We start from the raw sequence: 14522 nt of genomic DNA, 5'->3' as shown, positions 1-14522 counted from the left end.
ACTAATTAAACCTAACTAACCTAAGGACATCACACACATCCATGCCCGCGGCAGGATTCGAACCTGCGACCGTAGCGGTCGCTCTGCTCCAGACTGTAATGCACCGCACGGCCACAACGGCCGGCTCTATTTGTTCATTCAGTGACCGTATTGGAACCGAAACGGAAGACAGGGAGAGAAGGCTGAAATATTGAATTAAGTCTTCCTAAACTGTTTCAGCTCAGGACATCTTGAAACGGTTTTTCCTTTTCATCATGGTACAAGCGTCGAAATACTAGATATTGAAATAACCAATTGTTAAAATGTGTGTGAAATGTTATGGGACTTAACTGCTAAGGTCATCAGTCCCTAAGCTTACACACTACTTAACCTAAAGTATCCTAAGGACAAACACACACACCCATGCCCGAGGGAGGACTTGAACCTCCGCCGGGACCAGCCGGGCAGTCCATGAATGCAGTGCCTCTGACCGATCGGCTAATCACGCGCGGCACTGAAATAACCGACAGCGGAAAAGAACAGCAGCTACTAAGATTCAATAATGATGATACGAAAGAACTCGGTACCGTTCTAGCAGCAGTTTATGGTAAATATCTGAAAGAAGGAAAGGTACCTAGCTACTGGAGAAAAGCCTAGTTCATTCCAGTTTTGAAGTAAAGTCGTAGGACAAATGCACATAATTTAGACCTACATCGTTAACGTCATATGCTTTTAGAATTATGGAACACGTTTTATGCTCAAGAATTATGATGTTTTTGGAGATCGAAAATCTCCTCTATAAAAGTCAACATGGATTCGGCAAACAGCCATATATATATATATATATATATATATATATATATATATATATATATATATATGGCTGTTTGCCGAATCAATGTTGATATATATATATATATATATATATATATATATATATATATATATATATGGCTGTTTGCCGAATCCATGTTGACTTTTATAGAGGATATATATACACTCCTGGAAATGGAAAAAAGAACACATTGACACCGGTGTGTCAGACCCACCATACTTGCTCCGGACACTGCGAGAGGGCTGTACAAGCAATGATCACACGCATGGCACAGCGGACACACCAGGAACCGCGGTGTTGGCCGTCGAATGGCGCTAGCTGCGCAGCATTTGTGCACCGCCGCCGTCAGTGTCAGCCAGTTTGCCGTGGCATACGGAGCTCCAGCGCAGTCTTTAACACTGGTAGCATGCCGCGACAGCGTGGACGTGAACCGTATGTGCAGCTGACGGACTTTGAGCGAGGGCGTATAGTGGGCATGCGGGAGGCCGGGTGGACGTACCGCCGAATTGCTCAACACGTGGGGCGTGACGTCTCCACAGTACATCGATGTTGTCGCCAGTGGTCGGCGGAAGGTGCACGTGCCCGTCGACCTGGGACCGGACCGCAGCGACGCACGGATGCACGCCAAGACCGTAGGATCCTACGCAGTGCCGTAGAGGACCGCACCGCCACTTCCCAGCAAATTAGGGACACTGTTGCTCCTGGGGTATCGGCGAGGACCATTCGCAACCGTCTCCATGAAGCTGGGCTACGGTCCCGCACACCGTTAGGCCGTCTTCCGCTCACGCCCCAACATCGTGCAGCCCGCCTCCAGTGGTGTCGCGACAGGCGTGAATGGAGGGACGAATGGAGACGTGTCGTCTTCAGCGATGAGAGTCGCTTCTGCCTTGGTGCCAATGATGGTCGTATGCGTGTTTGGCGCCGTGCAGGTGAGCGCCACAATCAGGACTGCATACGACCGAGGCACACAGGGCCAACGCACGGCATCATGGTGTGGGGAGCGATCTCCTACACTGGCCGTACACCACTGGTGATCGTCGAGGGGACACTGAATAGTGCACGGTACATCCAAACCGCCATCGAATCCATCGTTCTACCATTCCTAGACCGGCAAGGGAACTTGCTGTTCCAACAGGATAATGCACGTCCGCATGTATCCCGTGCCACCCAACGTGCTCTAGAAGGTGTAAGTCAACTACCCTGGCCAGCAAGATCTCCGGATCTGTCCCCCATTGAGCATGTTTGGGACTGGACGAAGCGTCGTCTCACGCGGTCTGCACGTCCAGCACGGACGCTGGTCTAACTGAGGCGCCAGGTGGAAATGGCATGGCAAGCCGTTCCACAGGACTACATCCAGCATCTCTACGATCGTCTCCATGGGAGAATAGCAGCCTGCATTGCTGCGAAAGGTGGATATACACTGTACTAGTGCCGACATTGTGCATGCTCTGTTGCCTGTGTCTATGTGCCTGTGGTTCTGTCAGTGTGATCATGTGATGTATCTGACCCCAGGAATGTGTCAATAAAGTTTCCCCTTCCTGGGACAATGAATTCACGGTGTTCTTATTTCAATTTCCAGGAGTGTATATATATACAGGGTGAGTCACCTAACATTACCGCTGGATATATTTCGTAAACCACATCAAATACTGACGAATCGATTCCACAGACCGAACGTGAGGAGATGGGCTAGTGTAATTGGTTAATACAAACCATAAAAAAATGCACTGAAGTATGTTTTTTAACACAAACATACGTTTTTTAAATGGAACCCCATTAGTTTTGTTAGCACATCTGAACATATAAACAAATACGTAATCAGTGTCGTTTGGTGCATTGTAAAATGTTAATTACATCCGGAGATATTGTAACCTAAAGTTGACCCTTGAGTACCACTCCTCCGCTGTTCGATCGTGTCTATCGGAGAGCACCGAATTACGTAGGGATCCAAAGGGAACGGTGATGGACCTTAGGTACAGAAGAGACTGGAACAGCACATTACGTCCACATGCTAACACCTTTTTATTGGTCTTTTTCACTGACGCACAGTATCTACCGTAAAATAACTAGGATTAACGAGCTTCCGTGGAGGACCACATAAAGGAAATAGTAGGGTAGCCAGATGCCAGGCTCAGATTCATAGGAAGAACTTTAAGAAAATATACCTCGTCCACAAAGGAAGAGGCTTACATAGCGCTTGTTCGTTTGATTCTTCAGTATTGTTCGTCAATATGTGGTCCTTACCAGCGAAGACCAATGAAATAGATAGAGAAGATCCAACGAGGAGTGGCACGTTTCGTCACGGTATCGTTTGGGCGGCGCAAGAGCGTTATAATGATGCTTAACAATATCAAGTGCCACAAGCTAGAAGAGAGAGCACTTGACGGGAAGAGTCAGACAACATATTACTTCCTCGCACATACGTCTCATGAAACGATCACAACGAGGAAATTCGGGAAATAGCAGCTAATACAGGGGCTTACCGACAATCACTCTTCCCACGCGCCATTCTCAAGTGGAACGCGATAGAGGGACCAGTTAGTGATACCAGGAATACTCTCCACCACACAAGTCTTTGGCCATATCGGGACGTTAGATGCTGTCTCACCACAGCAGTGAAATATGCCGATGCTCCATCATGAAAGGACCACAAACTCTAGTGTTGCTCTCAGGGAATTGTTGTTGTTGTTGTGGTCTTCAGTCCAGAGACTGGTTTGATGCAGCTCTCCATGCTGCTCTATCCTGTGCAAAGTTCTTCATCTCCGAGTACCTACTGCAACCTACATCCTTCTGAGTCTGTTTAGTGTATTCATCACTTGGTCTCCCTCTACGATTTATACCCTCCACGCTGCCCTCCAGTATTACATTGGTGATTCCTTCATGCCTCAGAACATTCACTACCAACCGATCCCTTCTTCTAGTCAAGTTGTGCCACAAATTTCTCTAATCTCCAATTCTATTCAATATCTCCTCATTAGTTATGTGATTTACCCATCTAATCTTCAGCATTCTTCTGTAGCACCACATTTCGGAAGCTTCTATTCTCTTCTTGTCTAAACTATTTATCATCGATGTTTCACTTTCATACTTGGCTACAATCCATAAAAATACTTTCAGAAACTACTTCCTGACACTTAAATCTATACTCAATGTTAACAAATTTCTCTTCTTCAGAAACGCTTTCCTTCTCATTGCCAGTCTACATTTTATATCCTCTCTACTTCCAACTTCATCAGTTAATTTTCTCCCCAAATAGCAATACCCATTTACTATTTTAAACGTCTCATTTCCTAATCTAATTCCCGCAGCATCAACCGATTTAATTCGACTACATTCCATTATTCTCGTTTTGCTCTTGTTGATGTTCATCTTATATCCTCCTTTCAAGACACTGTCCATTCCGTTCATCTGCTCCTCCAGGTCCTTTGCTGTCTCTGACAGAATTACAATGTCATCGGCGAACCTCAAAGTATTTATTTCTTCTAAGTGGATTTTAATTCCTATTCCAAATTTTTGTTTTGTTTCCTTTACTGCTTGCTCAATATACAGATTGAATAACATCGGGGAGAGGCTACAACCCTGTCTCACTCCCTTCCCAACAACTGCTTCCCTTTCATGTCCCTCGACTCTTATACCTGCCATTTGGTTTCTGTACAAATTGTAAATAGCCTTTCGCTCCCTGTATTTTACCCCTGCCACCTTCAGAATTTGAAAGGGAGTATTCCAGTCAACATTGTCAAAAGCTTTCTCCAAGTCTACAAATGCTAGAAACGTAGGTTTGCCTTTCCTTAATCTATTTTCTAAGATAAGCCGTAGGGTCAGTATTGCCTCCAAACTGATCTTCCCTGAGGTCGGCTTCTACCAGTTTTTCCATTCGTCTGTAAAGAATTCGTGTTAGCAGTTTGCAGCAGTGGCTTATTAAACTGATAGTTCGGTAATTTTCACATCTGTCAACACCTGCTTTCTTTGGGATTGGAATTATTATGATCTTCTTGAAGTATGAGGGTTTTTCACCTGTCTCGTACATCTTGATCACCAGATGGTAGAGTTTTGCCCCAACTGGCTCTCCTAAGGCTATCAGTAGTTCTAATGGAATGTTGTCTACTCCCGGGGCCTTGTTTCGACTTAGGTTTTTCAGTGCTCTGTCAAACTCTTCACGCAGTATCATATCTCCCATTTCATCTTCATCTAGATTCTCTTCCATTTCTATAATATTAGTCTTAAGAACATCGCCCTCGTATAGACCCTCTGTATACTCCTTCCACCTTTCTGTCATCCTTTCTTTGCTTAGAATTGGGTTTCCATCTGAGCTCTTGATATTCATGCAAGTTGTTCTCTTTTCTCCAAAGGTCTCTTTAATTTTCCTGTAGGCAGTATCTATCTTACCCCTAGTGAGATAAGCCTCTACATCTTTACATTTGTCCTCTAGCCATCCCTGCTTAGCCATTTTGCACTTCCTGTCGATCTCATTTTTGAGACGTTTGTATTCCTTTTTGCCTGCTTCATTTACTCCATTTTTATATTTTCACCTATCATCAATTAAATTTAATATCTCTTCTGTTACCCAAGGATTTCTATTAGCCATCGTCTTTTTACCTACTTGATCCTCTGCTACCCTTACTATTTCGTCTCTCAAAGCTACTCATTCTTCTTCTACTGTATCTCTTTCCCCCATTCCTTTCAATTGTTCCCTTATGCTTTCCCTGAAACTCTGTACAACCTCTGGTTCTTTCAGTTTATCCAGGTCCCATCTCCTCGAATTCCCACCTTTTTGCAGTTCTTCAGTTTTAATCTACAATTCATAACCAATAGATTGTGGTCAGAGACCACATCTGCCCCTGGAAAAGTCTTAAAATTTTAAACCTGGTTCCTGAATCTCTGTCTTACCATTATATAATCTATCGGAAACCTGTCAGTATCCCCTGACTTCTTCCATGTAAACAACCTGTTCTTATGATTCTTGAACCAAGTGTTAGCCATGATTAAGTTGTGCTCTGTGCAAAATTCTACCAGGCGGCTTCCTCTTTCATTTCTTACCATATTAATCCACTACGTTTCCCTTCTCTTCCTTTTCCTACTATCGAATTCCAGTTACCCGTGACTATTAAATTTTCGTCTCCCTTCACTATCTGAATAATTTATTTTATCTCAGTGAATATCCATAAGCAATTCTGCAAGAGGATACAGCAGATACTGAAGGTAATTCTGTCCACTGTGTTTGTTTAGTAACTTGGATGGTCCAATAAAACGGTCTCTTAGTACCCCTAACAAAGCATTCAATCAGAAACATTGCTGATTTGGAGACTCCTGCGCAGCATGTGGACTGGTGCTTAGATGAGTCCAAAAGTGAGAATTGTGAGAAGTAAACAAAGCACTACCAATGAGCCTGTCTTGATTTGTAAATAAAATGTTATTGTCAAATGTATGGTTGCCTACAGCTTGTTGTTGCATCCACTGACAGAACTTTAGTCTAGAACAAAAGTCCTTCTCACTAAGACACTGAATTCATTGAAGATCTTAGGGGCACTTTACACTGTGTTGCATTATTTTCCAAACACTACTGTGGCTCATTCCAGGAATTTACTTTGCAAGTCTAATTGTCGAGATTCCTGAATAGTGTTAGACTGTTTTGAGATCCGCATCTTCATGAACAGATGCAACTCGTACGGGCCTACCCACTCTTGCACCATGTACGAAGCTCCCTGTTTCGTGCAGGCGTTGATGCAGCCTCGTAAACGCTCGACTCTCGCGGTACCTTCGAGCTCTGTGTGCTTACTAGCATAAGGGTGCAGTCATTCTTCCATTTTTGTTGGCCATATCATACGAGAAATGTATACACGAATCCTCCTCCTTACTGTAATGTTCTATGTTACTACCACCACTCGTACAATACAACTGACGCTCGAAAAACGACAAATATAAGTTCAAAATGGTTCAAATGGCTCTGAGCACTATGGGACTTAACTTATTAGGTCATTAGTCCTCTAGAACTTAGAACTGCTTAAACCTAACTAACGTGAGGACATCACACGCACCCATGCCCAGGGCAGGATTCGAACCTGCGACCGTAGCGGTCGCGCGGTTACAGACTGTAGCGCCTAGAACCGCTCGACCACCTCGGCCGGCCAACTGATATAAGTGAGTACTGTACTCTCGTATTCATTCTTTTCACGCTTCCAAATCTCGAAAATGTAAACAAAAACCACACCACGGAATCATTCAGTAGTGGCTGGTAACTATAAAGTCTCAATTCTCTCGCAAACGATTCGTTCGCGGATCTATGTTTATCAAGATTTTTTTTCTTCTAGTATCGTGTACTACCAACTGTATGATATATGCGATTAATGGCGATAAAGGCTATATAAAGGATCGCAATAATATGCCACTCGTCTACCCAGTACAGGTGGCAAAAAATAACTTAACAGATCGAAACAACTGCTGACTGAGAAGTATCAGTTACTGTTATAAGCTCTCATCTACTACTAGCAGTTACTCTAATATTTGGCAATGGTGCGCTTCGCCACCTGTTTACAGAAGCGCGTACTACGCCTTCGCTTCATTTTAGATTCGCCCATGGAAAAATGAACAGAGCAGAGTTACCGACTATGTAAGAGATATTACGCAGAATGAAGCGAAATTCGCGCACTAGGGCTTCGCGGCGCGACTCCTCACTTGCCAGCGATAAAAAAAAAAATATCTATCAAAAAATTTTGTCCTGCGAGTACATCCGGCAGAAAAAAGACGTTATGGAGTGGCAATCTGGCAATGCTGTAACTATCTCTGCAGGCACATATTAGATGAGCTGTACAGTTGATACAGTCTGCCTTTGGCAGGGCAACAGAGCGGACGGGTCCTTGTTTACCGCTTGCGGAGCGCGAGCTCGCCTTGTTTACATTATGACGGCCGTTGCTTAGGTGCCGGCTTACCGGATACGATGCATGGCGAACCGTTACCGTAAATCTACACTCCTATTTACTTTCTGCAACCATTATGCCCGACCCAAAGCACTCGAGGAGGAGCGTTTTCTGTGAGAGGAAGTGAAGATCCCGGCGACCGATATTATCGGCATACATTTGACGATCGTGAGCAGCACTGTCTATAGCAAAATTAACGACAAGGCGTGCGAACGCAACCTACGTGAGACCAAACAGGGGCTCCACTTCTGTCATGCTGATGGTAATGTGGAGCGATAACCGTCGACCACTCGGGCTTAGGTATGCGCACGATACGCATTTTCGAATTGCCATTCGAACTTCCTGCTGACGAAATTGTCGCGGCACTCCGACCATACGGCACAGTCCATGGCCACACAGCGGAGAAATGGACACAATTTCGGACATATCATGTCCTAAATGGGTTCCGACAGGTCACCATTGATCTCCGAAGCCACGTCCCGTCCTACTTACAGATCGGCGGATGCTGTGCAATAACTATATACGACGGCCAGTCTCGTACTTGTTCCGGGTGCGGCAAAGAAGGCCAACTTAGATCCGAATGCCTACAACGGCGTATTAAGCAACTTCCAGCTGCAGAAGGACCACCCACGTCGCAACCTACAGTGCTACCGGTGACCTACGCCGCCGCTCTAGCTTCTCCTAGCGCTTAGCAACGCCGCCAACGCGCCACCAACGACGCCACCAACAAGACCGACCAGATACCGACGGAGAACGCCTAAGACGGCTCGCCGCCTCGGCTGGCCATCGACGCCGCTCCGACGATGCCGACGCAACTGGACGCTGATCCTACCCTCGGCAACACGATGGAGATCGACTCGCTCATCGTCCCTACAGCGGACTTCCTGCCAGAGCGACGCGACTCCCTTCCGTCGTCGGACACGGAGGGTCGCACAAGGAAACAAAGTTCTCCGAAACGTCGCAAGAGAATGCGGCGCACCGTTTCCGGCAAAGAAAAGACGTTGCAAGTCGAGGATGACGCAACCGTCGAACAGCAGACGCCTCCGACTTAGCTACTGCCACGAAACGTTATAAGCGCGGAGACATCCATCGGTGTGCCAGCGCCTGTTTCCCCGACGCCCCATGCGGACGCTGAACTAATTCATGAACATATCACAGGCGACACTACACCACGCACCATTACATCATCTTCTGCAAGCAAAACGGACGATACACCGGTGCCCGCTTCCACGGCGTGGCTCGAGGAGGAGGTCGAGGAGCAGGACCCATTACGGGACCCTGCGCCGTCGGGGCCGATCCACTGATCACACTCTCTCTAGAATCCCCTGCGGGCGAGCGGGATAACGTTCCACTGCGACGCCCACGCCCTTGCGCTGACGGCAAAGTGGACCATCCTCCAGCAGTTCGCCACCAGGGCTACCGGACAGCAACCATTAACACCAACAACATTCGTTCCAGGCTGAAAATTCGCCTTATGCAGGAGATGTTCTGGGCTTCTGATATTGATTTCGCCCTTCTGCAGGAAGTTCACTTGGCCAGTCTCACGGACATCAATGGCTATACCGCCCACACCTCCGTGAGTGATCCTATGGGCCGTCGAGTTGCCATCCACATCCGCTACGGGATTTCTGCGATCGACGTCGCCTTTCTTTCATCAGCTCCGGGCATGGCACTGACTGACATGGGGACACGCATCATTAATGACTACGCTCCCTCAGGCACCGACCGACGACGTGAAACGGCCCAGTTTTATTCCGAGGAAATCGCCCCTCTGTTATTAGGGCGATATGACCGCTGCCTACTAGGAGTTGATTTTAACTGCGTTCTGCACCCCGAAGTTCAGATTCCGCACTATACTACATGCCAGGAACTACGTATAGCGGTGCGGGACCTCCTGCTTTACGATACCTGGGAAGTTCAATACGGCGACCGTTCTGGACATACCTTTTTTACCAGTCATTCTGCAAGCCTACTAGACAGGATATGTGCCTCACAAACTCTTAGATCTGCGATACGGGGCGCCGAACACTGGCCACTGGTCTTTTCCAACCATTGCGCTTAAATCTGTACGGTCCTCCTTCCACCGCAGTCTGTATGGCGCAGCCCAGCACCATGGACTATAAATACTTCTCGACGGATTAAAACTGTGTGCCGGACCGAGACTTTGCCTTTCGCGGCCAAGAGCTCTATCATCTGAGCAACCCGAGCACGACTCACGACCAGTCCTCACAACTTCAATTCTGCAGTACTTCGTCTCCTACCTTCCAAACTTCACAGAAGGTATGAGACGAGGTACTGGCAGAACTGAAGCTGTGAGGACGGGTCGTGAGTCGTGCTCGTGTAGCTCAGATGGTAGATCACTTGCCCGCGAAAGGCAAAGGTCCCGAGTTCGAGTCTCGGTCCGGTACACAGTTTTAATCTGTGAGGAAGTTTCATATCAGCGCACACTCCGCTGCAGAGTGAAAATTTCATTCTGGTAAATACTTCTCATCTGCATGACCTGCCATGTCGCCAACAAATCACTGAGACTGGGACAGCCTGCGAACGACGCTTTCCCCGTTACCGCTCGACATTGACATGGTGGATGGAGTACGACAAACCAGTGATCTGGAGGACATTGATGAGATACGGTCCACAAATCAGCCCGTGGTTCGATGGTCACGACTTACAGACCGCTCTGCCTATTCAATGCCGATTACAATATTTTCGTTCACTTACTGGCATTGCGGCCCCGAACAATACTCCCTCATATCCTCTCCCCAGAGCAAACGACGCCTTGGGCACAGGTAACTTACAGACTGCCACAGGGGAATGCCGCGACTTAATTTCGATGGCAGCGGCCTGCAGACTCCGTGTAGCGGTCGTCGCTATAGAATTCGACAGCGCCTTCGATAAAGTGAGCCATCGTTTCCTGTTTTCGGTGGCGGCCCCAAATGGTCATCCCCCCTCCGTTCGTCGACGTCCTCCGGTGTCTTTACGACAGTGCCAGTTCACGTGTCCAAGTCAATGGACGTTTAGCAGGGCCGGTGACCATCTGACGTTCCATACGGCAAGGGTGCCCCCCTCTCTACCCTCCTGTATGCCATTGCCCTTGAGCCCCGCACTGTGGTCTTGACAAACAAGCACTCTGGCCTCACACTACGCCAACATACTTTTCGCTGTCAGGCATATGCTGATGACCTCCTCCTCATTCGCTCCGGCTCTGAGATTCGAGCAGTCCTCGGATTGATTACCCGTTATGGGGCTGCCGCTGGCTGTGCAATGAATGTAGCCAAATCTTCTGCAATGCACATTGGACAAGGCCTCCAGGAAGTTGAAGTGGCACCAATGCCGCTTGTGTGGACTTTCCGGTACCTGGGCATTACATTTACCCCCACAGTCTCACGCACAGCGCGAAGAATTTCTGTCACCTGTTACACGTCATCCGCAACGATGTCCGCCAGAACCTCCTGCGCCACCAGTACACACTTCAACGCATTGAGTTTCTTAATCTTTACGAGGCATCAAAAATGGTTCAAATCGCTCAAGTTCTCCCTCTGCCTACTGCGATTGGGTGCAATCATCAGGCGGCTTTTGGCTATTATCTCATGGCTGGTTCCATGTTATGAGACACTTACCCTGCCCCCACGGCATGGTGGCCTCGGACTCGTCAGTGTCCGTACGTGAGCTGCGGCCTTGTATATTAGTACCATTAGAAGACAGTGGACCGGCCAAGGCACATCTCTAACACGCAGCTTGGTTGAGGTCGTCCTGCCTGCTTCCACCTCACCACCGGTGTCTGTCGGCCATATCATGCCTCATTTGTCTCATATTTCGACATTTTTCATCAACTACAGTTACATACATACCAGTCTCCCGGATATACGCCCACCCAGCACTAAGGATTTTAACAGCCTGCTACTGTGCCGTGTTTCCCGGTTTGTGATGGAGACCAAACATTCCTCCATCCAGTGGCCGATAGTGTGGACTACCGTCCACCAGCTCTTCCTCCCTACATGCGTCCGCGCACTGTGGTATCACATAGTCAACAGGAAATTTGCCATGAAACAGCGACTGCAAAACATTGGCTTGTCATATTCCCTTCCTTGTCTCCTTTGCCAGGTACTGGGCACTGATGACCACCGTCTGACATGCGCCTCTTCGCAAGATGTCTGGCGCTTTGTGCATCAAATCATTGCCTGCTATCTCCGAGTGCCACCAGCTCATGCAGCTCTCGAAATCAAGCCACGTTTCCGAACATCATATGCTAACTATCTTCGAGGGGTCTTTGTTAGACCCTGAAGCAGATGGGCAACCCTCTCCACCCCCCCCCCCCCCGCCCACCCCCATTGATGTCTGAGTTTAAGCCGTCTATGATCGATTCTACCTCTGACCTCCACGAATGGGAGAGCTCGTATTTCTTTTTCAATTTCCTTTTTCTTTACCCAGCATTTATATTTTTTCTCTCTTTCGCCGATGTGTTCTACATAATTTCATGATAATAGTGAATATTACAAAAACACAATGCAAATAAATAAACAACAACAACGCCTTCCACTTCTGTTGATTCCTATGTCTCCCACTTCCCTACGCCTCACAGGTTCGGCGGTGGTGTGGGGTACGCTGTCGCCAGGCCTCGGGTTTTGACCCCTGTCCACTTTGCCCGCGAGCCCCCATCGGTCCACTATTCCTGAAAAAAGAAAATACAGTGGATAGAGTTTGAGGTTAGTATGCAGGAGCCCGCATCTCGTGGTCGTGCGGTAGCGTTCTCGCTTCCCACGCCCGGGTTCCCGGGTTCGATTCCCGGCGTGGTCAGGGATTTTCTCTGCCTCGTGATGGCTGGGTGTTGTGTGCTATCGTTAGGTTAGTTAGGTTTAAGTAGTTCTAAGTTCTAGGGGACTGATGACCACAGATATTAAGTCCCATAGTGCTCAGAGCCATTAGTATGCAGGAGGTCGAGGGTTCGATACTGGGTTGGGGCGCATTTTTTTATTTGCTAATTTCATTCTGACATTTCATAGTGTAATAAACACCGTTTCTTAGGTCACACGTATTCTGAATTTACAACATTTCGTAACGCTGAACATAACAGATACGTCGTCAGACAAATAAGAACCAGACAGTTGAAACTAATGACCTGTCTGTGTCAGAATAACTACACAAACAATATCAGTTTCGACATGCTAAAGCTGACAGTACAGTACACTAAAACAACATCTACTTGTCATTTATACATGTAATATGAGCGCTCAGATTGCGTTCATTAGCATCCAGTGACAATAATAGTATCCATATTGATGACCGCATGACCTCCACAATAGAATACGTCACTTTCAGAACAACAGATGCTCAAAGCGACCTCCCTGCACGTCCAAACTATGCGCAACCAGCAGAATCACACAGCTCTGGACCCTTCGCAGCAAAGGTCCGTCCACAGTAATATGAGCAGCAGGAACACGCACTACCAATTCTTCCACATTCGTCGGCAGAATAGAGTATACGTGCTCCTTTAGGTGACCCCACAGGAAGATATCCAGCGGATTGAAGTCAGATGAACGCTGTGGACATGCAACTGGATCTCCTCGTCCGAGCCACTTCGCTGAAAGTGTTCTGTCCAAATACTGTCGCACACTTGCCGGCCGGAGTGGCCTAGCGGTTCTAGGCGCTTCACTCTGGAACCGCGTAACCGCTACGGTCGCAGGTTCGAATCCTACCTCGGGCATGGATGTGTGTGATGTCCTTAGGTTAGTTAGGTTTAAGTAGTTATAAGTTCTATTGGACTGATGACCTCAGCTGTTAAGTCTCATAGTGCTCAGAGCCATTTGAACCATTTGAACCGCCACACATTAATTCCAGAGTGTGGAGGTGCACCATCATGTTGGAACCATATTGAGATCCTCAGATATTCCCGCAGGATAGAACAGATAGTTTAATTTTTGGAAAGGAGCCAAAATGAATGGCTGTCTGTTGCACTCGAACATAGTACTTTATTCATTTGACAAACATTACAAGAGTAAAGAAAAAATTACAAACAGTGCAAGCCAAACATTAGTTTCAGAACTTAATTCCCGGCTAAATGCGCCATTCTAACTCACTCGTCAAGGGAAAAACAACTTTAATTTAAACCAGCTGAAGGCCAGTCACTTATAACTTAACAATATGAATTTAAAAGGCAGAAGGCCTTATCTTAAAACATTTCTCTACATTAGGGTGAAGGCCCAAACAATCTCACGCCTTAAGGGCAAGACAAATTTAATTTAAAATCGGCTAGAAGCCATACATAAACAAACAACAAGGACAAATACGAAAAGGCAGCACATCAAACGGCGCTCAGAAGTTTCCAATGGTCGGCCTGGAATTCAAACACTATCTCTCGCTTAGGTGAGACAGGCAGTCGGCCCAATAATTCTCAATCCGATGGCAACCCAACCGACAGTCAGTCAACGGACCAAGCGACAGGATAATTTCCACTGCACACGACCAGCACACAACAGGGAGTTCAATGGAACAACACAGAAGGCATGGGCGTTCACAACGAATTACACATTCGGCTGTCAAACTACACGCCGTTCTGGACAGCTACAACATGTTGAGGAAAATACACTGCCTGAATTTACGTCATCGGCCAGGATACGTAACCGATACTTTACCGGCCACATGGCGAAAGATTCCGCTGTTGCACTTCAATTCAAAAATAATCAAGTTAAACTCCACAGGAGGGTGGCTAGAATTTCGCCAACTTGAAAACACACGTTGTTGCTCGCGGGAAAGTCCCAACAACCCACAACGAAATTCAAACGACACAATGTGAACAG

Source organism: Schistocerca serialis, chromosome 7, assembly GCF_023864345.2.
Source record: "Schistocerca serialis cubense isolate TAMUIC-IGC-003099 chromosome 7, iqSchSeri2.2, whole genome shotgun sequence".
NCBI classification, from domain to species: domain Eukaryota; kingdom Metazoa; phylum Arthropoda; class Insecta; order Orthoptera; family Acrididae; genus Schistocerca; species Schistocerca serialis.
Note: the sequence above shows the minus strand (reverse complement) of the source record.